This window comes from Sus scrofa, chromosome 13 (assembly GCF_000003025.6).
Source record: "Sus scrofa isolate TJ Tabasco breed Duroc chromosome 13, Sscrofa11.1, whole genome shotgun sequence".
NCBI classification, from domain to species: Eukaryota; Metazoa; Chordata; class Mammalia; order Artiodactyla; family Suidae; genus Sus; species Sus scrofa.
The window spans coordinates 153,415,375-153,432,103 of record NC_010455.5 but is presented as its reverse complement, the minus strand read 5'-3'; the positions used below and the strand labels follow the sequence as shown (position 1 = coordinate 153,432,103).

Below are 16,729 nucleotides of genomic sequence, written 5' to 3'. Positions count from 1 at the left end.
TTAAAGTCAAAACTCAAAGGAGATTTTTAACTGGGAATATCAATTAAGAAATCATTTTTATTATTATTATTATTTTGTCTTTTTAGGGCTGTACCGCAGCATATAGAGGTTCCCAGGCTAGGGGTTGAATTGGACCTGTAGCCGCCGGCCTACAGCAGCAACACCAGATCTGAGCCATGTCTGTGACATACCCCACAGCTCATGGATCCTTGACCAAGAGCGAGGTCAGGGATAGAAACTGTGTCCTCAAGGTTACTAGTCAGATTCATTTCTGCTGAGCCATGATGGGAACTCCAGAAATCATTTTTATATACCTGATAGTTAAAATAATAAGTGTTATGCTGCAAGCCGTATATGTAACTGGGTCACTATGCTGTACAGTATAAAATTGACATAACATTGTAAACCAGCTATAATGGAAAAAGAATAAAAATCACTATATAAAATAAAATAAAAAGGGTGGGCTGAGATCTCCCAGAGAAAGAGTAAGGATTAAGTCTAGTGGACCAACAAGATAGTATTTAGAAAGTAGTGATTAGAGGAAAAGTGCAATAAGGAGACAGAATAGAATTGGTTACAAGATATTAGGAAAATTAAGCTGGAGAATAAGTGCCAACAAAGCCTGGTAAGCAGAAAGTTTTATGTATTTCTATATGTTTCTAAAACAATCAATTTTGTCTGCTACAGAAAAGCCCAGGACAATAAGGAGTAATACTGAACTGCAGACACTGTGATGAGGAAGTCAGTAGTATCTTAGTGAGGGACTTTCCAGGGTGGTGGTGCATAAGCATCCTTATTACTATGCACTAGGCATGACTGCATGAATGACAAAGCGGAGGTAGAAATATAACTAATCTTTTGAGAAGTTTGGATGAGAAAATACTGAAAAATATTTGACGGTTCTGAGAACGAAAAGTTGCTTACAGGGAAGTTTGTTTGTTTATGACGTCGGTATGTAAAGGCTCAGAGATAAGAGGAAGTTGAGAGGAAGAGGTTGAAAATACAGGGCTAAGAGGTAAGAGGTAAGATGATCCTTAACTAACAAAGCAAGACTCCAGAGGAATCAGGATGGCACTGCGTTCTTGGTTTAAAATGGTTGGTAAGTAGGAATTCTTAACTATGGGAAAAGAAAATGATCTTGGGTTTGTATACAGACAGATTTGCAGACTTGGAGCCTGGATGTAGAGACAGATCCTATTTGAAGGCTTCAATAGTTATCAGTGTAATTAGAGATAAGGTCTTCTGCTAAATAAGAAAGTGGTGGGAGTTGATCAAGGAACTTAAGAAGAGAGGTTGTAATCTAGACTAATCATTGACAGAAATGGATAAAATTGACCAAGGTCAAATAAACACATTAACTATTGGTGCAGGAGAGCCATTTAAGATTTAAAACAGTGTGCTAGAGATGATCAGCATCTGCTTGGTGTGGTAGTTTTCCGCACAAATGCTTAGTGCCTAGAGGATAGGAGCACAAAATGCATATTTGAGCATTAATGCAAGTTTGGGTGTTTTTTGTTTGTTTTGGCTGAGGCATGAAGAAGTTCCTGGGCTAGGGATCAAACATGAACTACAGCAGTGACAACACTGGATCCTGAATTGCTAGGCCACCAAGGAACTACAAGTTTGATGTTTTTCAGTGAAGAAAGCAGAGGAAGAACAATGGAAGGAAATTTATGTTGATCTAAAAGTCATTCAAATAATCAGAGAGTTGGAGAGGAAAGAAATCAGAGATTGTGAGAGAGGTCTGGTTTTAGGAAACAGAACAGAAGGAAATAAGAAACTAGGAGAATCAAAATTGTTCAGGGCAAATAGAAATAAAGAAGAGAGGGAACTAAAAAATAGGAGGTTGTGGCCAGGAATTAGAACTAAAGGGAAATTATTGAACAGACTATGACTCAGATGAATTTGGCCAAGACCATAATACTCTCTAGCATTGATCTTAATCTTCATCTCTCTAGGGTGTTCTCTATCAGTTACTTCTTAATTTATAGTCTACTAAAAAAAAATTCCTTTACAAATATGGAGACTGAGGTAATATGTGATGTGAAGAGGCTTACCAAAGATAATAGGTAGTAAAGAAGCAAAAATATAAATAATGATGTTTGTTGCAAAATTAGTGTAGCGGTATCACTGAAACACTTGAATAAAGTCAATTTTTTCTTCTTTAAGAGACATGGATTTTATTACAATACATGGCTATCGAACTCTATACCTAACTAAGGATGTTTGAAAGAGTAGCACAGATAAAGATGCCCACATTCTGTTTGGTGAGGCATTCAGAAGAAATACTAGCACTTGTGCAATGCTAGGATGAAGGAAGGAATTAGAGAGAGAAAGAGGAGAGAGTGAGAGAGAGGGAAAGAGAGAGGGAGAGAGAGAGGGAGAGAGAGACAGACAAATAAGAAAGGCAATTTAAATGTCTGATGAGGTCTATCAAGATATAACAAAATAGAAAGTTGAGCTATGTTGCAGGATTTCTTTTATACCACAGACCAAAACACCCTAGAATTCTCTGCCTCTCCATCCTAACATTTTACAAATCCTCTTCTGTCTCTCCTCCATTCAACCTTAAATAAACAAGCAAACAAACCCCAACTTTCCCTGAAACTCAGATTGCAATGACTAATATCTTTTTCTTCCCTCCCCACTCACCTTCCATGCTCTTCTCTATGGGCAAATCTCAGCCTTACCCTTCACTAAAATTCATCTTATTGGATTGCAGAGAAGTGAGGGGGGAAGTAGGGGAGCTGAAAATCTAATAATACATTAATATGTATTTTTCTGTTGGCTAAACTGTTGCTAGGAATAGTGCCAAGATATCCAAATGTTGTTAACTATTGTTTGCAGATTCATGCAGGGAATAAAGTAGCACATGAAGAGAAATGCTTTTAGACTCTTTTTCAAAGAAAGTCTGTCATTCTCTTTCATGTCTGTGGTATCATGTAATTGTGAAAGTTTGAGCTCTGGAGTCAGGCTGCTTGAGATTAAATCCTGGCTCTTCCACTTGTGAGCTCTGTGCCTCTAAAGTTATTTAGGGAAATTAAATATACCTGCATTTCCTCATCTATATCATGAGGATGATGATTTTATAGCATAGGACTCTCAGAGTTATTATGAGGATTAAAGGAGATAATGTTGGTAACATACAGTAAGTCCTCAATAAATGTTAATCATTATTAATTTGACTACTAATATAGAGAAAAGAAGAAAAGGAACTCAGAGAGAAGAGAATCTAAACGTGTGTCAGTTTATTATAGAAATAGTCTGGGCAATAGAAAGTTATTAGAATTTTTCCTTACATTAGAGTGCTCAGAGCTAGGAGATCAGGAAACCTTCAAGGGTTTTTGATACTAGGTCCTCCGGATATAAAAAGGTTGCTTAGTGGTTTCAAATAAGATTTAATTACACAGTTGAATTCAGGGTGAAGTGAATTAGAAAGATGATTTCAATTAGTAGAAGGCTCTCAATAGTTGTGTGCAGTAAGACAATTAGAAATTGACATGAAAAAATAAAAAGATTATTGAGAAAGATAGTAACGGAAATCTTAACCATTTATTACATTATGTCTTGGTTTATAAAGAACATTTGATTCAGTGAATGTTACTTGGGTTTACTTTGATAGAGTTTTCATTAAAAAAACTAATGGAAAATGTATGATCTTATAGTGAATGTCAGGTCTAGCTTAGGTTTTAATTTCTGATTGGGTGGGTGACTGGTATTCCTACTGTGAACTGTTGGCAGTATAGCTATTTTACATTTTTTAGTAGTACTAGAAAAAGAGAGGGAAAAATACCTGAGACAAGAGCCCCCAGAGCCTAAGCACCTCTTGCTTGAGTTGGCTAAGAGCAGGCACTAGCAAAGTGGGAAACTTGCATTTTTCTCTTTTCAGGTCAGTTTTGTTAAGGGAAGATTGCTCTGTATTTTGACCTCCAGAAGAAAGTTTTGTTTTGTTTTATTTTTTATTAAACAGGTAGAACCTCACAGACTTCTAAACGCTATAGAATGTGCTGGTTCCATGAGATGCTGCTTGTGGATTATGGTTGGTATTCCAGCCAGCATGTCCCTTTGTAGGGGACATTAAGTATTATGCTTTTTACTTGAATCATATTTTCCTGGCATGTGTGAAGAGTAAGCACATTTCATATGTTTATCCAGCTGATTGGGTTTGCTTGTCCATAAATTGTCTACTCATATCATTTTCATTTGTGTCTTTCAGATTAAGATTTTTGTAACCATTTTGCAAAATTTCTTTATGCATTATAAATATTTAGTCTTTTATCTGTTAATCTGCATTGCGTTTTTTTCTGTCAGTATTTGTCAATTAATATATTTTGCATAAATTTTTTTTTGTAATGTCTATAATACTTTTCTTGGTTTGGGAAGATCTTTTCAAGCTCTAGGTTGTAAATATAGTCTCCTAAATTTTCTTTTGAAGACATTTTATTTTAAAATTTTTTTATTTTTTATCTCCAATTTTTTTTATTACTCAATGAATTTATTACACTTATAGTTGTACAATGATCATCACAATCCAATTTTATAGCATTTCCAACCCACAACCCCAGCGCATCCCCCCACCCCCCCAAACTGTCTCCTTTGGAGACCATAAGTTTTTCAAAGTCTGTGAGTCAGTATCTGCTCTGCAAAGAAGTTCATTCTGTCCTTTTTTCAGATTCCTCATGTCAGCGATAGCATCTGATGTTGGTGTCTCACTGTCTGACTGACTTCACTTAGCATGATAATTTCCAGGTCCATCCATGTTGCTAACAATGCCGGTATTTCATTCCTTTTAATGGCTGAGTAATATTCCATTGTGTATATGTACCACCTCTTCTTGGGCCACTCCTCTGTTGATGGACATTTAGGTTGTTTCCATGTCTTGGCTATTGTAAATAGTGCTGTAGTGAACATTGGAGTACATGTGTCTTTGCGAGTCATGGTTTTCTCTGGATAGATGCCCAAGAGTGGGATTGCTGGATCAAATGGTAGTTCTATTTTTAGTTTTCTGAGTAATCTCCATACTGTTTTCCACAGTGGTTGCACCAACTTACACTCCCACCAACAGTGTACTAGGGCTCCTTTTTCTCCACACCCTTTCCAGCAGTTATTGTTTGTAGACTTTTTGATGATGGCCCTTCTGAGTGGTGTAAGGTGGTACCTCGTAGTGGTTTTGATTTGCATTTCTCTAACAATGAGTGATGTTGGATATCTTTTCATGTGTTTTTTGGTCATCTGTATATGAAGACATTTTAACTGGGTCTAATTTTTTGGATATTTAAGTAGTTTCCATTTTGATTGCTTTTCCAAACAGCAGTGCATTTAATAAGTCATGGTGTACATCTGGGATATCACTACCCCAAACAGTAAAAGGAGTGATTATTAGATAAAACTTTTAAAAACACTTAACCAGAGAAACTTCTCAAATTAATGTAAAAAATTTTTTGAGAGCCTATCCTGATCAAGTCAATGCTAGGAGACCTTCTAGTGATTAGTGCATAAGTGAAATACTCATGAAATTTCACAACATAGAATTTTCTCAAAATTTCTACAGCCTATTTTTCCATGCCTATGTGGGTCTCATTCTAAATTAACAATTTAGTTTTATTAATTATCATTCAATATTGAAGTAAAATAAATAAGTCTGCACTGATACAAAAGATTCTAAGGCAGTAAATTAAGGACAACATTTGAAAATTCAGGTTATCATACCATTTCAGGTGATTAGAAAATTCAAACTTCACGGTGAATTAGGGCTTGATGAAGATGATGATGGTGCTTTTGAAGAAGAGGAGGAGGGGAAAGAGGAGAAGAAAAAAGAAGGTAGTAATAATTTTCATTACTGCTTGAGCCTAGCTCATGATGAACAATCATTAAATTTTCTATAATACACATTTGGACCACCAAAACATATATGAAATATGAATTTCTGGAGGAGGGGGCGTTGGTTATCACAGAGAAATCTTCCACTTTTTTGATGACATATAGAATATAGCATTCATAATATGACAGTTTTAATGATAATTGTGAAGATAATCCTTTCACACTGTAACTTTGCTAATTATAAATTTAAATGATGATATGAATAATTAACATTTGTTAGCAGATGATGATGAACAGAAGGGCAAATACATGTAACAAATATCTTTAGAATTCTGGTAAGAAGTGTGCTGCACCCTTTCAAATGAGAGGCTGATTTTTAGAAGTGACTAATAAAAGTAGCTGACATTTATTTTACGGCAGTATTTTAAGATCTTTTCATACAGTAATTAATTTCATATTCGCATCAACCAGTAGAGATAGGCTCTATTTTTCTCATCACTTTATGGATGCAGAAACTAAACACATGTTGGGTAAAAGTCATGTTTATGGTAAGTAGGGTAGTATAACCCAGCCAACTACATATTACCTCTCCAAAATGCTAAACAGAGTCCATTATCTGGATTTTTATTAACATCAGAATTAAATCTTAATTTACCAAGGACTGGAATAAACTTAAATAATTCAACTCAAAAATTTTTTTTAGTTCATTATTGGTATGTCTGTGTACTTAATGTAATTATATTTGCAATCCTGGATTTCATCACTTGCATTTACCATTCAATAGAAGTTAAATTTCAGAAGTACTTTTTGAGAGAATTACCATTTAAAAACCTAACTTGAAAAAAGCAAAATGTAATTGGCAGAAATTTACTGTTTTCAACAGTACTAGCCTTGAGCACTAATCACAACATACTCTTAACTTAAAAGGTTAATTTAGGTTTGAAGGAAAAATAAAATGACCATGGCTTATGATTCTTAATTTGATTAAATGTTTTGAGAAACTGGCTTCATCATGAGCCAGAGAACAAATTGATTTATAGGAATATATTGGCTCCATTTAATACATAAAAGAATAAAATCATGTGTGTAGTTTTATTTTTTTCTTTTCTAAACCACACTCTTTTAGAGGGCTTACATTTACAGAGGAACCCTGATGAGTAGCATATGCTGAATACATAAAACTGGGCTTGGAAAATTATACTACATATACCAATTCATTCATATGAAGAAGGATGTGTATACTTTGATTTTATCATCATGAAAAGACACAGAAGCATGTTTATATTAGTTGATAAATGATTTAAAAGATTATATACTGTTATAGAGGTAGAGAATACAAAAAGAGTGGGGGAAATTTTACAGGTTCAATATTTTATTTTATTTTTTAATTAAAACAATTTTTTTTTTGTTTTTTGTCCTTTTTAGGGCCCCACCCACAGCATATGGAGGTTCCCAGGCTAGGGTTCTAATCGGAGCTGTTGTTGCTGGCCTACACCAGAGCTACAGCAATGCCAGATCTGAGCTGCGTCTGTGACCTATGGCAATACTAGATCTTTAACCCACTGGGTGAGGCCAGGGATCGAACCCACAACTTCATGGTTCCTAGTCAGATTCGTTTCCCTACGCCACAATGGGAACTCCCAGGTTCAATATTTTAAAGAAGAAATTTGTTCCTCAGTGTCTACAAAATAAATTCCTAATTTCCTTCTATACCTAAAGCTTGGCCTCTTCTATAAAGCTTATCTGTCTGCTCCAGAGCTACTCCCCTTTGCAGGAATAATAAACTCCAGTTAAGTATTCCTGGTATCTGTAATGTGTTTCATGGAAATTCTATACCTTTCACAAACTTCTGGTGAAGTCCTGGTTCAAGAGGCTCTTTCTTATAGACAAACAGATGGCCAAAAACACATGAAAAGATGCTTAATATCACTAATTATTAGAGAAAAGCCAGTGAAAACTACAATGAGGTGTCATTTCACACCAGTCTGAATGGCCATCATCCAAAAGTCTGTATACAATAAATGCTGGAGACAGTGTGGAGAAAAGGAACCTTCCTACACTGTTGAAAGGAATGTAAGTTGGTACAACCACTATGGAAAACAATATGGAGGTTCCTCAAAAAACTAAATATAGAACAACCATATGACTCAGAAATCCTCCTCCTAGGCATATATTTGGAGAAAACCATAATTCAAAAAGATACACGCACCCCAATGTTCATTGCAGCACTATTTACAACAGCCAAGACATGGAAGTAACCTAAATGTCCACCAAGAGAGGAATGGGTAAAGATGATGTGGTATGTATATACAGTGGAATGTTACTCAGCCATTAAAAAGAATGAACTAATGTCATTTGCAGTAACATGGGTGGACCTAGAAATTATCATACGAAATGAACCAAGTCAGACAAAGACAAATATCATATGAAGTCAACAATATGTGGACTCTAATAAAAATAATAGCAAAAAGCTTCTTCCAAAATAGACAGAGACTCAGATTTCAAAATCAAACTGATGGTTACCAAAGGGGAAACTGTTAAGGAGACCATAAAAGACTGCATTAAATGGTATCTTTTCCCTAAAAGGGGCAGAGAAAGAACACACATGAGAGAGTTCTCTGACAATTTGTTCTGTGCACCTGGCAATGTAGTCCCTGGCCTCGGTCATGGATGACCAGAAATAGGGTGTTATCCATTTAAACTCTTTGTCATGAGATAATCTGGCTCAATATCCAGTTTGTAAAAATCCAAGGCAAGACAAGTTCAAGATAAAAATTTATGTATACTTACAGAAAATTTTTATATACCAATTTTAGGTTGGATTTCTATTATTTATTTTGTTACTGCTACAGCTTTAATTGACAGGTTTTTGTGATATATACAATGTATTTCTGGTATTTTTAAGTTAATTTCTTTCTTTTTTTTTAGTGAACATTGCTTAAAGTAAGAAAGTCAATAAATCACTTTAACAATATCACACAAAGTTACCAAACATGTTTGTTTTCAGTTTGTAACTTAATCATATTTATACATTTATGAAAATAAAAATTTTTTCATGCTAGTTTGCATTAATGAAGTTGCTTTTTATTCAATGACAGAATCTAATATTTATTGGTTACCTACCTACTATGTCAAGTACTGTACCTATTGCTCTGCATATTCTATGGAAAATAATTCAAGTTAAATTAGAGATAAGATACTTCTATTTTATATCTGGGGATGAGGAATATCACAGAAGTAAGTAACCTGGTAGAAATTACACAGATATTATATAGTAGAACTATAATTAAATGATATTAAATAAAGGCTACACACACACACACACACACACACACACACACACACACACACACACACCCACACCCATACCCCCACAGCTTGAAGATTAATCCAACTGTTCAGAACATGGAAATGAACCTGATTCCAGATCTCATACTTTCCCCATTTTAATAATGATGGTGTTATAAGAAAGCGACTACCTGGAATTTTGGCAAGACCTCAGTGGTTTAAGGATCCAGTGTTTCTGCAGCTGTGTTGTAGGTCGCAGCTGCAGCTTGGATTTGATTCCTGGCCTAGGAATTTCTATATGCCATGGACAAGGTTGAAAAAGATTAAAAAAAAAAAAAAAAAAAAAAAAAAGCTGCCTCAATTCTCTTCCCAGGGCTGGCATGGTGGGGTAGGCTTAGCTAGCTTGATTTGAGTAGCGCTAGGAAAGAAGGCTTTCTCAGACCCAGACTAGCTCTAGTACCAACCCCCACCTAAAAGGCCTCAATTTTGGATAATTTCTTAGGGTCTTTCTTGAGGGTGTCTAAGTCTTTTCAAGTCCTTTAATAAAATATCAGTATTCCTGGAATATCGTCCTTTGATGCAATAACAATAAAACCTCAGGGGATTTGTTGATCCAAACCATTTCCAGTGGTGACAGATAACAGAGAACACAGTCTCCAAGAATTAAGACAAAGGATGAGAAGGCCATACAACAGATGTGAGGCAGCCAAAAATAAGTGGCACTTATTTATTGCTTTCTCAAATCTTTTCTGCTCAGTACAGGGAAAGACATCAACTCTGACCTTTAGAAAAATATTAGGTTTTGATATGATATTGTTGATTTGGCATAAAAGTCATTTAAGAAAGTAAACATATACCCCTACAATGTCTTCAGTTTGCTTTTTTGTTGCTATTGTTAAATAAAGCACACCGGCTTCAGATGTGTCAGACATGTTCTCTTCCGGTAATGTGTTATCTCAAGGTCAAAGGAATCCCAGCAGGGAGACCATAAATATCCAGCATTATAAATGACCTCAGGAGAAGAGAGGAGTGAATATTAATCCATTGTAAGCACTCTAAGACAGCAGGAGACTATTTTGGCTGGGTTGCATGACACTTATTTGACAGCTCTTTCATTCTGGGAAAAAAAAAGTTGGACAAGAGTCAGGGAGGTCACAAGCCAAACCAAAATCTCAAAGGAGAAATCAGACCCTATAAGTACTTTTAAAAAAGATGTACAGTGTATCCAATGTATAGACACATTATGGTGACTCATATTTGATTCTAAAGTGTTATACAGTCAGTTATCGAGCCTTAATAATTTCAATTGGATGAGGACTATGAAGATTTTCCAGAAACAAAGATAAAACTAGAAAGATTGCTCAAAGCCATTAGCTAATTGGAGGTAGCAAAACAAAGAAGAATAATTAAATCATAGTGTTTATTTTTATTTCCTTACCACTACCAATATAATGGTTGGTATTCTCTATTGATAGCAAAATCTGAGTTCCTACTTATACTATTCATTCTTCCATTTGTCCCTTCAAAAAGCTTTTAAAAATTAGCTCTACTATATGCTAAGTACTGTCAGAATCACTAGGATTAAAAAAAAAAATACTAGAAGGTAGGATAGATGAGATCGCAAGCCAGAAAAGAAATGGAAAGTTTAGTACCCAGAAAAGGCAGCAATATGTAAGTCAAGAGAGGGCTAGAAACTGAGCATCAGGGGTATAAGGTTGGAACCCAAAGAATAAACAGGTGGAAAACAGGTGAGTTTTGAAACTTGCTCCATGAAAACTCAGCATCTGTCTATTTATACTTTTGAGGGCTTGCCTGCTGTGGTTGCTGGGCTTCCATACTTTGGAAGCTATACAATATCCTGTACCAAGACAGTATAAGTGAAAGTTTCTGTGATTTTAGCTGTTACTTATCTGCTTGTATGTTAACCCTAGTAATTATTAAATGCTGATCAGAAATGGTGGTCATCTTAACAATTTAAATCAGATCATATTAACATCATGCTGAAAAATGCTTGAAAACCTTCCCAATGCACTTGGAATAAAATACATCCTTCTTATCATCCCCTGTAAGGCTAAGACCCTGTGATCTGGTCCCTGACCACTTCTCCAGCTTTACTCTGAATCACTTACCCCTTCCTCTCCATTCTCTACCTGCACTAGCCTCCCTTGAGTGCCTTAAACATGCCCAGGCCTCTGCTTGTGCTGTTCCCTTTGCCAGGATTTCCACCTCCCACACTTGCCATTGACTAACCTTATTCATTTTTGCAATTTGATTTCAAGTGGCCTTTCCTTGAGGAAGGCTCTTCTAACCAGCAAGGCTAAAATAAATTACTAGTTAGTTCCTCATTATTTCCTCTCAACGAATACTATTCTTTCTCTCTATAACACTTACTACAAATTAAAATTGTCTGATAGTATATGATATAATTGCATTGTATGGCACTTTGACTACCTAAAGCTCCATAAAGACAGGGACCATGTTGTTTTTCATTTACAATATAAGGCATGATTTATAAGAAACACCAGATAAATGTTTAAAAGAGTGAATAAAGGACAATTATGAATGAGCTTGAAGAAGATGGGTAATTGATTACTACACAACACAGGCCAGGATTTTGGAGTCAAATGTCATTTTGAATTTTAGGTCTCTAGAAAGACTAAGTGCAGTCCATGGTGGCAAACGCCTGTGCTAGATGACCTGCCCATGTCCTTGGCACAGAGTCCAAGAAAGCTGGGTCCAGTCCCAGTTCTGTGGTCTTGTACTTTAGCTCTTTGGGTCTCAGTTTCCCAAAATGTTAAATGTGTGGCTGAATTGGATGGTCTTTATGGTTTCTACATTAAAGAAAACCTTATCTTCATGTAGGAATTTTAGAAAAAATTCCAATGAGACACTAAGAATTTTAATTCTTAGCAGCCTCTAACTGTGTCAAGTTGCTGGCAGGATGTCTGAAAGTTAAGGACCCAGGTCGGCTTGTTCGCTTCTCAGCTGTTCTTTTCACCTGAAGAGCATGACTGCTTCTTCAAGCTGAGACTAGAAATGTGTATGGGCAAGTACTCAAAAAAGAAAAAAAAAAAAAAAAAGCAAGCATTTAACTTTCTAAGCACCCTTATCACTTCACCATCTAGGTTTGGCACAAAATTACAGAACTCTACACAACAGCTGCCTTCCCTATCATGTGTGCAGACTGAACAAGAGATTTCGCTTTACAAGAAGCAATTTCAGGAAGTCAAACATTCAGCTGCTCTAACTTCATATGTCACTGCCTTAAGGAAGTCATTTTATAGACTATTTTTGACTTTTTTCTTTTTCTGGCCTCTACTCATACTGTAAGTAGATTAAATCCCAAATATATGAATCTATACTTACCCAATGTGCTTGTCACTGCTACAGTTAACTCTTTTGACTCTGACAGTGCCATTATGCTAAAGAACAGTGCTACCATTCCTCAAAGTATCAGTTTTATAGAGTCCTGACAGATGGTTTCGTATGTTTACATAACTACTGTTGATATAAATACTGTTGATAAAATTCAGATTATAGCCAGGACATAATAGCCTTCAACTAACGTTCACAAATGTGAGTCTGATAGAAAGTCTGCTCCTGAGCTCACCTGTAATTCAATGTAAAGAAACTTTCAAAGCTGAAACTCAACTTGCACTGAGAACCACAAGATGTCACAGATTCATTCATAATCTAGGAGAAGACAGTTTTATTTCTACTGTTTTCTTTCTTAAGAAAGAGAGACAATAATATCAGATATCTATTTTAGACTCAGACATAGTCATTATAGGGGGTTCCCGTTGTGGCTCAGCAGGTTAAGAACCCGACTAATATCCACAAGGATGAGGGTTTGATCCTTGGCCTCACTTGGTGGGTTGGGGATCTGGCATTTCTGTGAGCTGTGGCGTAGGTCTCAGATACCACACCACTACACAACACTGCTGGATCTGGTGTTGCCGTGGCTGTGGTATAGGCCGGCAGCTGCATCTCTGATTCGACCCTTAGCCTGGGAACTTTCATAAGCCGCAAGTGTGGCCATAAAAAGAAAAAAAAATAGAAATAGTTATTATATTTGTCAATCTGACAGATATTTTATGAATATAGAGCTAAAAAAAGCATTATAGGCATGTTAATGGTTGTCTATTAGATTTGAAGTGAGGCAGTTTCACAAATTACTATATCAGTTATGGGTTGAAATTGAATGAAATAACACTGGTGGCACAATGGGATCCCAAAGACCCATGGCTGTGGTTTACACTGCTTCACCTTTGGTCTGGAATACCCTTTGTTCTTTTTCTTCCCAACATGAACACCAAACGTAAACATGAATATCACTTGCTCTATAAAGCCTCTCTTGACTTTGGCTCCTCTAAGCAAACTGACATCTCGCACCTTCTCCTTCTTCTGTGTTCCCTCTGCAGCCAGCAGGCATGCCAGTTTTAAACTTTAACTGCTTGGTTTAATTGATTCCTTTTTGGCAGTAAGTCTCATGCAAGAAATCACCATCCTATTCATTTTTGTTTACCTTTGACTTATTTCACTATTATATGCCAGGACTAAAGAAGATGAATAAAGTACTTGCCCTGCCTTCCAGGAGACCCTAATAAATGTGGTTCTTGACACCTGGTACTAAAGAGCTTGCCAAAGAATTAAAGATTATTTTCAGTAGAAAACTGGCTTTGGGCTCTAGGAAAAGATTAAAAAGCGAAACGAAAATGAATTTTGCTTCCCTTCTGCTTCCCAGTCAATATCTTTCCTTTACTCCTCAGGTTCCCAGAGACTTCATGCTGTCTTTAGGGATTCAAAGTCTTCACATGAAGTAACTAGACTAGGTCTGACCTTCCCAGGAACTTCTCATGTCCTTCCATTTTATTTCTCCTTTTAACTCCAGCCCCTCCCCAACAAGGACTCCCTGTTGTAAATGTTGATGCTGAGTATTGCTCTGATTATCTGAACAAAGTAATGTCTATTACACAGCCAGGTATAAATTATTGATGCCTCATAAAGTATCAATAGGAAGACCTGCTAATTAAGAGAATGTGTGGGCTTATAGGGAGATATTATTCTTCACTCTAACTTTGAACAATTAGCAAAAGCCTATCTGCTTAAATTTTCTGTTTTTGATTCCAGGGTAATAAACCCCTGAGATGAGAGTTTCAGGAATTTTTATTCAATTTTCTGAAGGGGGAAGAAAATACTATCTGGGATTTGGCTAGACAACATGATCAGTGAAGACTAATTTAAAAATTATTGTTGTCTGTGCTTGACACTGTTTACCACATATCCTTAACATTTTTACCTACCCTAATAACTTATTTATTTTTATGTTTTTGCATAAGTTTGTGTAACAGAAAACTCACGAGTTTCATTAGAATAGTTTGCTTGGGTTACAAAGTATCTTCTGGGTTAAGTTGAGAATTTTAAGGACCAATTAACCTCCCTAGTCTACTTGTTTATTTTGGTCCATTCATGAAGGGTACTTTCCCCTGGGAACATAGAAAAGGAAACAAGATTAATTTATTAAGGTGCTATGGATAGACAAGTAAAAAGAAAAGTCATATCACCCATATTTGAATTTTGGTCTTAGATTCCAATCAGGGATACGCCCAAGGCCTGGTTATTCTCTGCACTGTGAAAGTCAATGACAGGCACTGGGTGAACCACCCCTGTGTAACTATTAGAATTTACTGCTGCTAGGTCTCCACATAGTTGGTTACTTGTTCCATAAGGATTGAAGCCTGGGTTGACTCTAGTACTATTTTACCAAATCAGGGTGATGCATAGCCCTATGGCACCCCTCTTTCTCAATGAATGTCCTTATAATGCCCCCCTGTGCTTCAGCCATCCTTAAAAGCTTGTCCTTCAAAAGTATATTTTTTCCCCCTTTAATCCATTGCCCCAGTTTTATCACTCCATTCCCTCCTAAGAACCGTTTTGAGAAATGTTATCCAAAATCATTATTGGAGTATATTCTGTTCTTAGAAAGACAAGCAACTACCAGAACAATTTATGCTGAATTGACTTACTTTTTTTTAACTTAATACTATATCATATGCCTTTTCCTATCTTATTTAATATTCCTATAAAATGATTCCATTGGCTGCCTAATATTTCATAGTATAAAAGAGTATTCTTTTTGATTCCTGGTCTGGAAACATCCACATGCCATGGGCTTGGCAAAAAATTATGCTTTATTTCACTAATCTTATAGTGTTATATTTAGTTTCTTTCTAAGAGATTACTTTTATAACAAATGTTCAGCAAAAATCTAAATATTAAAACTATCACCTGACTTTTCTCCATGCTCTTTTACTGATGACAAATGTAGTTTATTCACAAGGCACTATTTAGAAAATTAATTGAAAATGACCTTGGTTAGGAGGGGATACCCTTGTCCAATTATGAATTTGTCATCATTTTGACAACTGCAAAGACATTCTGAAGCCAAGAGAAATTTTCCTTCATTTAGTTAGTCTTTTCTGTTCACTTTACCAGCATTCTTATTGTTCTTAATAGGTTAGCTTCAAGACTTTTTTTTTTTTAGCAGATGGAAGCAGTGATAAACCTATGAACAGAACTACCATTTTAATCATCTGTGTACCTCCTAGAGATTAGTTGGTAAGCACTACATATTAGCACAGACCAAAGATTAACTGCAAATAGGAAAAAAATTGATGGCCATACATAACAGAAAATCATTTTGTCTCTGTATATCCATTTGTCTACATCATCTATTGCCTTGACAATTATTTAGGCTCTTCTCCCCTCGAGAAAAAACATATGCTTTAACATACAAACTTCCAGAAGGTCAGAAAACACTGCATTTCCATGGAACACTGCTTTGCATAGGGCTACTTGTGTTAGAGCCAGGAAGCCTGCTTTTATGGACCCAAGGGGACTATGGGCCTTCTCTGCTGGATCAAACTCTTGGTATTTCTTTCACTGTGTTTCTGGCCTTAGCAGAATCTGGAACAGACTGCAGGCTGGAGTGTGCTGGCACGTGTACCCAGCTTTACCATCTGTTTTGCTTCTTCAATTCATCAATTTCCTCTACTTATGATCTCGCCCATCACTTAGTACAGTTATGAAAAATATGTACTCTGAGCATTTTGTCTTTAATTACTTTTATAGATCTTTTCAGAGGAAATTGTGTAGTGTGTGAGTAATGATAAAGTAAAATGTAACTGCAAAAAATGCAGTAAATCATTAAAATTAAATATTTAAACCTCAACTAATTAACAAATCAATGGAAGTTGTGGTCTTGGCAGCCTAGTTAACAGTTGAAAAAAGGAAGCTGGGTATTGCTATCTTTGACAAAGGTAGGGGCTGACACTGTCCTGTTGGAAGCTTATTTTTTGTTAACTACCTTAGATTTATGTTAAAAACTTATAAAGCTATTTCCTCTATGCATATTATTTGAAATAGTTAAAAACTGATATGGGCTATTTCTATCTCTTTGGGAAGCTGGAAAGTGATAGCTCCATTGAGAGAGAAATCACCACCATTTAAAATAGTTAAAATAATTGGTGAAGGCTGAAAACATTTTGACATTTCAAAAGGGATGTATTTATGTTAACATATTAATTATATTTTTGTTATAGATGACACAAATTTAAGTGCC

The 16,729-nt window shown here is 35.9% G+C and overlaps 1 long non-coding RNA gene across 1 annotated transcript in view; it reads left to right on the top strand.

Moving 5' to 3' along the window:
- Positions 799 to 16,729, top strand: part of LOC110256433 — a 40,821-nt gene continuing 24,890 nt past the window's right edge. The window contains exon 1 of the long non-coding RNA XR_002337930.1: positions 799 to 1,099. This is a non-coding gene — a long non-coding RNA (uncharacterized LOC110256433). The remainder of the gene's footprint in view (positions 1,100 to 16,729) is intronic.